The following is a 10,648-nucleotide window of genomic DNA, read 5'->3' as shown; positions in this document are numbered from 1 at the left end:
TATTAGTGTTCTCCCCTCTTCAGAGCATCTTATTTTTATTTACTTCTGTATCTGCTCTATTCCTTCAATAGAATTTAAGCTCTGTAAGGGAAGAACTGTTTTTTTCTAGTGCCTCCTACAGGCAAGGTCCTTAAAGGTTGGGTACAGCAAAACTGATGGGCACCTCCAGTGTTCAAGGCCCAGTGCCAGTTGGTGTATGTGTGTGTGTGTGTGATTCTCCCACTATCCTCTCCTTTACTCCATTCTCTGATCAATTAAAGTCTCTTCTTCTCACCAAAGTCAACCTCTCCATACACATCCCTGCCCCACTCTCTCTCAGTTTCTCTAGCAGATTGCTCCCACAATAATCTTTCTGCAATCCTATCTCTCCATCTTCTGAATCTTTTCTAGTTCTCTTCCTTAAAAAACAAAAACAAGATCATAATCATCCTCCTGGGTCTTGCCTCCCTTTCTCAGCCAAACTCCTTAAAAAAGTCCTCTAAGCCGCCTTACAGGACAGCTAGGTGGCACGGTGGATAGTGTGCCAGCCCCAGTCTGGAAGACTCATCTTCCTGATTTCAAACCTGGCCTCGGACGCTTACTAGCTGTGGGACCCTAGGCAAGTCACTTGACCCTATCTCCCTCAGTTTCCTCATCTGTCAAATGAGCTGGTGAAGGAAATGTCAAAATACTCCAGTAACTCTGCCAAGAAAACCCCAAATGGGGTCACGAAGAGTGGGACACAACTGAAATGACTGAACAACATGCCCCTTAGCAAACGAAAACACTCCTACTCAGCCACGATTCTAGAGATGTGTTGTCTTGCTCAGTTAGAGGGTGAGCTCCTTGAGGGCTTTCACATTTGTTTCTCTAGTCCTTAGCAAGGTAAACACTTAATATTCATATATTCATTCATTCATTCATTCACAGTACCTGGCACTAAGCTGGTTTCTAACGTTTGTTGACAGACTGGTAGCAGGCGGAAGCAGTCTAGGTCTCCAGCTCTGGGAGCCTCAGACCCCGCGCTTCGCCCCGCCCCCGCTGGACCCTTCTATCAAGCCCGAGGAGCGCGAGGGCCCAGCCCGTCACTCACTCATTCACGAACTCTGACCTCAGGAAGCTGCTCCATCCGCCCCGCCCCCGGGGCCTCCCGGCCTGACTATCCCGCCCACCTCTGGCCCCTCCCGGATCCGCGCTCCCTAGGCAGAACGTGCGGCGGTGAGCAATGAGGCCGGGACGCTAAATACCTGGAACTGGGTCCGGAGCCTGGACTGACCTAGGATAAAGAGCTGGGTTCCAAGCTTAAGAACAAATCATGGCGTCGAGGCTGCGCGCGCATCCTCAGGGGAAGTGCGCCTGCGCCGGGAATAAGCTCTCCCGGACACCAGCTTCCCAATGACGCTGCCTGAACAGCTTCTGTTCCAGTTCCAGCGACTCTTTTCCCAAAGATTGTTTGCGTCTGCCCGGTCAAGTTCTAGTTTTTCCCAGCCCCTCAAAAACGAGTCCCTTTTCCCGATGTCAAGACTACGAACTAGGCCGGTCGCCGCGGCCCCGCCCCTCCGGTCACCCACTTGTTTAAGGGCCGGAAACAGCTCTTTCTGATGTAAAGGACGATTGGCTGGGCAGGTGATTTTTAGGGAATCGGGCAACCAATCCCTCTTGGGGGAGCCATTTGTGGGAGAGGAATTTGAAAAACTGGACCAGGGAGTAGCCTGGAGGGCCGGAGCAGGTTCAGGTGTGGGCAGGGGAGGGTAGGAACTGCTGGGGAAGAAAATGGAGCTTCTGAAATTACACATGACTAACCTCCTATAGATCTCTGAGGAAAGAAAAGCCATGGGCGATATCCACTTCGACACTTAAATATTTCTGTGATTTTGTGGATGTGCTTGCTTTCTCCAAAGGTATAGATTGCAACCCATCCTCTTGTGGGATTCTTGACCAGTCCTTCTCTAAGTCCTCGACAGGGAGCCCACACTAATCCATTGCTGATGGATCTGTGAATGTCCAGCCATTATGGAAAATAATTATATATGAACAAATTGGTTTTCTCCTCCCTTTTAAAAACAGATTAACTGCTTTTCTATTTCACTAGTTTTTTTTTTTAACCAGCTACTAGTTTTATCTATCAATTCAATGGTTTCTTGTTAGATTTTTTTTTCTTTTGCTTTTTGGAGGGAGAAGGTAGGGCAGTTGGGGTTAAGTGACTTACCCAAGGTCAATCCGGCTAGTAAGTATTAGTGTCTGAGGCCGAATTTTAACGCAGGTCCTCCTGACACCAGGACTGGTGCTCTATTCACTGCGCCACCTAGCTGCCACAATTCGATGGTTTCTTTGCTTTGCTTTTATTAATCTCTTCCTTATTTTCTAGGATTTCTACTTTGTTATTCAGTTGAGGATTTTTATTTATTATTCAAATTTTTCAGTTGAATTCTCAGTTTATTAATTTGTTCTTTTTTTCTTTTGTGGATGAAAACATTTAGAGATATAACCTTCCCTCTTCAGAACTGCTTTAGCTGAATACCATTAGGTTTGGCTGTTGCCTCATTATTATTTTCTTTGATAAAGTTTTTTGCTGATTCTACAATATTTTTCTTTGACCTGCCAGTTCTTTAGAACTGCTGAGTTACCCATTATTTTTAAATTCTTATTTTAGGGACCTGTAACATCAATTCGATACCCATAGCAGCTGCTATGAATAAGCATATGTATTTCCAGGGTAGATTCACAAATTATAATAAATTCTCTTCCTCAAAGGCAAAATCAAAATATTTATTCAGAACATCATTAGGATACCAGGATGTAAGATTTAACGAGGTACTTATCACTCCTTAAATATATTAGGGCTCTGAAAAGATATTTATTTCTTTTTTTCATATTAGCAAGTAAACAACACATCCCCACATATTCTCTTTCAACATACAGATATATGTGCCTTTTTATGTTTTTCTTGGTGCCTATTATTTTCATTTCCAAATATTTACTCAGTTGTGTCTTTTTCATTGGGAATGCTTAGAAATCCTCTATATTCCATTAAAGGCCCATTCCTCCCTTCCTCTCTCCCCCATAGGATTATAATTAGTTATGCCATATAGGTTATCTTTGGTTGTAAATCTTTTTCTCCTGCCTTTTAGAATATCATGAGCCAGGGTTTCTCTTTTCTAGTCTAGGTAGCTAGTCTTTGCTGCTGTTTAGTAGTGTGTGACTTTTCATGACCCCATTTTGGGGTTGTTTTTTTTTTAAAGCAATCGGGGTTAAGTAACTTGCTCAAGGTTACATGGCCAGTTATTTCTGGGTGTGGTGCTGAGTATCTGAGCCCGATTTGATCCAGGTCATCCTGTCACTGGAGCTGGTGCTCTTACTCGCTGAGCCACCTGGCCGCCCCTTGGGGTTTTCTTGAAAGAGATCCTGGGGTAGTCTGCTATTTCCTTCTCCAGCTCATTTTATTTATGAGGACCTGACACAAAAAGGGTTAAGTGACTTGCCATAAGTCACACAGCTAGTAAGTGTCTGAGACTGGATTTGAATTCATGAAGATGAGTTTTCTTGATTCCAAGCTCAGTGCTCCATCCATTGTGCCACCTAGTTGTACCACACTAAGTCTTATATAATCCTTACTGTGGCTTCTTGAAATCTGAACAACTTTTTGGATGCTTGAACTTTTTTTTTTTTTAATCAGGAACCTCTGGAGTCTGTCTATGATATTCCTGGGAGTTTTTGTTTTAGCATTTTTTTTTTTCCTGTAGGTGACCAGGGAATTCTTTGTATTTTGGCTGTGCCTTCTGTTTCTAAGAGTTCTTGGCATTCTTCATTTCTAATTTCCCATAAATGCTGTATCCAGACCTTTTTTCTGCCCATAATTTTCAGGGAGTTCAATAATTCTTAGATTGTCTCTCCTTGTCTCTCATTTTTTTTTTTTAGGTCAGTTGATTTTGATACTTTATTTCATAGATTTTTCTGTTTCCCCCCCAATATTTTTAGTTTTGTTTCTTCTTATTGTACTGTTATTGTTTTCTGTCTGTGTGCCCCATTCTAATTTTCAGGATATTAAATTCTTAAACAAGGCTTTCTACCACCTGTTCTAAGGTTTCAATATTCCTTGCAATTCTTTCTTGCCATTTTGTATCTCTTATTAATTTTCTCTAGGTACTCCTGTAGTCCTGATAGCCAGGATATTTTTTTATTCTGAAGCTTTAGTTGGCTTTGTAGGGCCATTATTCTCTTTGGAATGATTCTCTTGGCATTTCTCAAACCAAAATATTTCTTCTTGGTGTTTAGAGTTTTCATGAGTTTGTTCCTGGGAGCCCGTGCTTGTTTATCTCTAAAAGTAAAATATGTGGACAGGGCCTGCCAAGTCTTGAATATCTCAAGTGGGCCAGATAAAGCCTTTCCTTTCACAGGTATATTGGAGCTCTGCCTCTTTTTATCAGTCTCCCTGTTGCGGGCTCCCCCTGTGGGGGACCTTATCCTTTGGTGCTGGGCTCAGGGCTTATTCCCATACTAGGTTCCTGCCCCAAGCTTCAGGAACTTCTTAGGCTGGATTCTCCCTAGACCTGGACCCACCCTGAGGCTGCTTCCTTTCTGGCTGAGTTTAGGTAGCCAGTCAATGGTTTAATGAAGGATTGAATCCCTGCATGGCTTGGGAAGGAAGTACCATGCTAGACCCACTCAGAATATCCTCAAGTCTTCTTTTGAAGCCATGGCTCTGGAGAAGCATGATGCACCTGGGTAATATTGTGTTTCCCCGATAATAAGACACTGTCTTATTAATTTTTTTGGAAAGAAAAACACCAGAGGGCTTATTTTCAGGGGAGGGCTTATGTTGTCCTGCCTCAGCTCTCCTCCGCGGCACTGCTCTCAATGGTGCCAGCAAGCAAATCACTGGGGAAGAACAGGATGACGCGCTCACTGCTGCAGCTCTGATTGGATGCAGCTCGGAGCACAGCATGCATTTCACGGGGGGGGGGGGGGGGGGAGACGGTGCATACAGAGGGTACTGTAATGTAGCGTGTAGCGCAGGGGATCACCTTCACTACAGTAGCAATCTCAATAGGGCTTATTTTCGGGGGAGGGCTTATTTTAGAGGAATCTTACACAGTAAGGGGAGGGCTTATTTTCGGGATAGGTCTTATTATTGGGGAAACACGGTATGGAGCTCAGGAAGGGGGTGCTGGAACTGTTGCAAAGGCTCTAGGGTGGCTTCCTGAACAGTACTCTCTGCCTCTCCACTCTCATTTGCCCCAGTTAGTAGTCTATCAAAGATCTCCACAGGACTCCAGGAATTGCTCTGTAGATTCCTAGAATGGGTGAGGCAGTCTAGCGGTGATTCTCTTTATGGCCTGGTAGAGTGGTATGTCTCTCTGCCCCAGTGAAATGCTTGCTGGCAAGCTGTGATCCTCTTCATCTTAGCTCACTGTCATCTTCCTGCAGTCCCTGATTTTTTTTTCCAAATTGTCCATTTTTATCATGTTGATATTATAGAATAAATTATTCTTCTGGTTCTGTTCACTTCACTCTATATGAGCTAATAAAAGTTTTTCTATGTCTCTTTGAAATTGTTTATCTCACTTCTTACAGCACTATAGTATTCCATTACAATCATATACCATAATTTGTTCAACCATTCCCCAACTGACAGATTCCTTCTTAGTTTTCAGGTTTTTGCCATTACAAAAAAGGTGTGTTATAAATGTTTTTGTACATATGGGTTAAAGGGCAATCATGTTTAGTAACTACACATAATTCCAAATTGTTTTCTAGAATGGTCAGACCATCAGTGTACCTGTTTTCAAAGCCTCTGCAATACACATAATATTCCATTACCTTCAGGTACCAGAATTTGTTTAGCCACTCCCCAATCCATGGGCATCTACTTTGTTTCCAGTTCTTTGCTACCACAAAAAGTTCTGGCATAAATATTTTAGTGCATATTTAATCAAGTCACCTCCTTGGGATATATGCCTAGCATCTGGAATCTCTAAGTCAAAGATTATGTATATTTTAGACACTTTATTTTTCAAAATTCCAAACTGCTTTCCAGAATAGTACCTCCATTCTAATAAAAAGCAGATTTAACACCTAAGCAAAGATAAGAAGATGGACTATCAGATCCTACTCTTACCATCCCTAGCCCATCAACGCCATAAAATTCCTAGGAATTAGGGAAACTGAAATATTATATCAAAGGAACCTTTAAAAAAATTAAAAGAGAAAGTTTATGAACTATTTAGGACAAAGTTTTCAGTGGCCTTCTCTGACACTCAAACCTTCCTGGTCTTCATATTTTTGAATTTAGTGTACATTCTATTCTGCAATTGGCTATATATATACTTATATATGTGTGGCATGGTGTGGTGTGGTGTAGGGTGTGTGTGTGTGTGTGTGTGTGTGTGTGTGTGTGTTCCATTATATCTATGCATCTTGCCTTATGGAATATTGTATTCCAAATTCTCTGTTGCTTTATGGTGATGGCTACTAAATCATATGTGATCATGACTGTGGCTCCTCAGTACTTGAATTCTTTCTTTTTTGCATTGTTTTTTCTTTGACTTGGAAGCTCTAGATTTTGGTTGTAATATTCCTAGGAATTTTTATTTGGGGTTTATTTCAGGAAATGACTGGAAGATTCTGTTTCCATTTTGCCATATGGTTCTATGAGATCTGGGCAGTTTTCTTTTTATATTTCTTGAAATGGTATGTCAAGTCTCCTATTTTGGTCATGGAGTTCAGATAGTCCAATGATTCATATATATATTTTTTTCCTTGATCTATTTCTTGGTTAGTTCTTGCTATGAGATGACTTTACAGTTTCTTACATCTTTTCCAGTCTTTTGACTGTTTTAATATTTCTTGTTGCCTTATGAAGTCATTGGCTTCTATTTGATCCATTCTAATTTTAAAGGAATTTATTGCTTGGGCAATATTTTGTACTTTTGTGCCAAACTGTTAATTCCTTTTCCAATTTTTTCTTCCATAGTTCTCCTTTCTTTTCCATTTTTTTCCCTTAGGCACTCTCATTCCATTTATAAAAACATTTTAAAACTCTTAAAAAAAACAAAACTTTTACTTCTCTTCAAGCAATTTGTGCTCAAGCTGTGTTCTTTTACTAAGGCACTGCTTGTAGATGTTTTAGAGTCCTCCTGGATTTGCATCTTGATCTTCCCTGCCACCATAATAGCTCATTATGATGTGGCTCTTTTTTTGTTTGCTCATTTTTCCATCCTGCTTATTAATTTCAGAGTTGGTATGAGGGCTAGGCTCTTCTACACTTCTGGAGTGAAAGATTGCCCTGGTCGTGTTTCTGCTTTCTTGGGGTATTGAGCATTTATTCCAGGAACTTGGGAATAGGCTGGGAACTAGAAAGCTTTCAATGTTCCCAAAGGGATCTGATCCAGGGTAAAGTTATCTGATGCCCCCCACTCTTCTGAGTTCTGCAAGGTCCTGACTTGGGTTTGAGTCTATGCAGGTATAGAGTTCTGCTAGACTCCACTCTGTCAGTCAGCTGGAAGACTCCGTTGGTACAAAGTGGCAGACTGTAAGCTCCTCTTTGGTCTAGGATTTCTGCCTTTGTTATTCCTTTATAGTCTGAGCTAAATGCTGGAAGTGGGTCCCTGCTGTTAGCTTGAAGTGTAAATCATGCCACTGCTACTGTTGCCTACTGAACGTCCTCCTTTCTTGGTACAATGCCTAGTGCCTCCACACCTTTGAAAAATGCAGTGCTACCATCAGGTTCAGCAAAGGTCCCCTTCTCACTCCAATCTAGATCTGTAACCTAGGATTGGGTAGTTTGTGACAAGTTGCCAGTTATCACCTGTACCCCCTGTAATGCCCTGACATGGATCTGAGATCTCCTTTTGTGCTGGTGTGCAGTCTCTCTCTGAGCACTGTACTGCTCCCCATACTGTGTATTCCTGCCCCAACGCTGTCCTCATCATCTACTGACCTCTCTGTCTATACCAACCAGGGCCAGACAAAGAACTCACTGTGAGTGATTTCTGCATCAGGGTCTGGTGCACTTCATATTTCTGTTTGTAGAGGTTATGGACAGGAGCTCAGCTACACTGTTTCCTTTTACACTGCCATCTTGGCTCTACTTCCAAGTATCCTTTTTCTTCTGTCTTCATTAAATGATTGAAGCCTGGTGGCAATGGTGATGAAGAATATTCCCAAACTGCAAAAAAATTTTTCATGAAAGGATTAAACATTCTTCTATATGAACTATGGTTTCTAACCAGTTTTCCCCTTCTTGTCCCACATGCTGCATTTCATACAATCAATGCTCTAGGATAATTGGAGACCATTTAAGATGACTGGTACATAAACAGGGAGAAAACCACCACCACCATGGCAAGAGGGTTGGGTGGGAGGGGGGGGTGGGAGGGTGTGATGGGCACTGTGAGCAAAGGAGGCATATTTACTCTTTTTTGTCTTTAGGTAATTTTTATTAATTTGTTTAATTAATTTTATTAATTTATTAATTTGTTTACTTTTAGTTTACAAGATTCAATTCCACAATTCCTTGATTTTCACATTTTGTCCCCCTCCTTCCCCTCCCCCCCATGGCAGCATACAGTCAAATATAGGATCTGTAAATACTTGCACATTAGACATTAGTCAGTTTATAAAGACGGATTGTATCAGATGGAATGAAAAATGGTAAAGAGGACATAAAACCAAACAAGAAAAGGAAAAAGATCAGGTAGTTTGCTTCAATCTGGATATAAACTCAGTTCTTTCTAGTTCTTTCTCTGGATGTAGACATTTCTCTCCATCATGAGTCTTTTGGGATTGACGTATCACTGCATTGCTGAGAAGAGTCCAGTCTATCAAAGTTGGTCATCATACGTACATTGTGTCTGTAATTGTGTACAAATTTCTCCTGGTTCTACTCTTCTCACTCAGCATCAGTTCGTATAAGCCTCTCCAGGTAAATATGAAATCCATCTGCTCCTTGTTTCTTATAGCACAATTATATTCCATAACATGCATATACCACAACATGTTCAGCCATTCCCCATTTGATGGGCACCCCCTTAATTTCCAATTCTTTGCTACCACAAAAAGAGCTGCAATAAATATTTTTGTACATATGGGTCTATCTCCCACTTCTATGATCTCTTTGGGATACAACCCTACAAGTGATATTGCTAGGTCAAAGGGTATGAAATTATTTATAGCCCTTTGGGCATAATTCCAGATTGCTTTCCAGAATGGTTGGATCAGTTCACAACTTCACCAGCAATGCATTAGTGTTCCAATTTATCCACATCCTTTCCAGCATTTGTCATTTTCCTGTTTTGTCATCATAGCCAATCTGACTGTTGAGATGTGGTACCTCAGAGTTGTTTTGATTTGCATTTCTCTAATCAATAGTGATTTAGAGGGGCGGCCAGGTAGCACAGTGAGTAAGAGTACCGGCTCCAGTGTTGGGATGACCAGGGGATCGAATCTGGGCTCAGACACTTAGCACCCACCCAGAAACACCTGGCTGTGTAACCTTGAGCAAGTTACTTAACCCCAATTGCTTAGGGGCAGCCAGGTGGCTCAGCGAGTGAGAGCACTGGCCCCAGTGTCAGGATGACCTGGGAATCAAATCTGGACTCAGATACTTAGCACCACACCCAGAAATAACTGGCCGTGTAACCTTGAGCAAGTTACTTAACCCTGATTGCTTTTAAAAAAAAATAGTAATTTATACCATTTCTTCATGTGCTTATAGATATCTTTAATTTCTTTCTCTGAAAACTGCCTGTTCATATCCTTTGACCATTTATCAATTGGGGAATGACTTGTATTCTTATAGATTTGACTCAATTCTCTGTATATTTTAGAAATGAGTCCTTTATCAGAGACATAGGTTGTAAAAATTCTTTCCCAGTTTCGTCACCTCCCTCTTAATCTTGGTTACATTGGCTTTGTTTGTACAGAAGCTTTTCAATTTAATGTAATCAAAATTATCCATTTTGCACTTTATAATGCTCTCTAATTCTTGTTTGGTCATAAAGACTTTCCCTCTCCACAAATCTGACAGGTAAACTATTCCTTGTTTTCCGAGACTGCTTACAGTATAAACCTTTATACCTAGATCATGCACCCATTTAGACTTGATTTTGGTATATGGTGTTAGATAATGGTCTATGCCCAGTTTCTTCCATACTATATTCCAGTTTTCCCAGCAGTTGTTGTTAAATAGTGAGTTCTTATCCCAAAAACTGGGGTTTTGGGGTTTATCAAACAATAGATTACTATAGTTGTTGACTTCTGCATCTCATGTGCCTAATCTATTCCATTGATCCACTACTCTGTTCCTCAGCCAGTATCAAGTAGTTTTGATGACTGCTGCTTTATAACACAGATTGAAATCTGTTATAGCTAGTCTACCTTCCCTAGGATTTCTTTTCATTAATTCCCTTGATATTCTGGACTGTTTATTCTTCCAAATGAAGTTTGTTACTATTTTTTCTAGTTCTATAAAGTAGTTTTTTGGTAAATTAATTGGTATGGCACTAAATATATAATTTAATTTAGGTAAAATTGTCATTTTTATTATATTGGCTCGACCCAGCCAAGAGCAATTGATATTTTTCTAATTAGTTAGATCTGACTTTATTTGTGTGAAAAGTGTTTTGTAGTTGTGTTCATATAGGTCCTGGGTTTGTTTTGGCAGGTAGAT

Source organism: Petaurus breviceps, unplaced genomic scaffold (assembly GCF_028583685.1).
Source record: "Petaurus breviceps papuanus isolate PSGF00001 unplaced genomic scaffold, PetGlider_PUasm1.0 171, whole genome shotgun sequence".
NCBI lineage: Eukaryota > Metazoa > Chordata > Mammalia > Diprotodontia > Petauridae > Petaurus > Petaurus breviceps.
The sequence above is the reverse complement of the archived record's forward strand: the minus strand, read 5'-3'. Positions refer to the sequence as shown.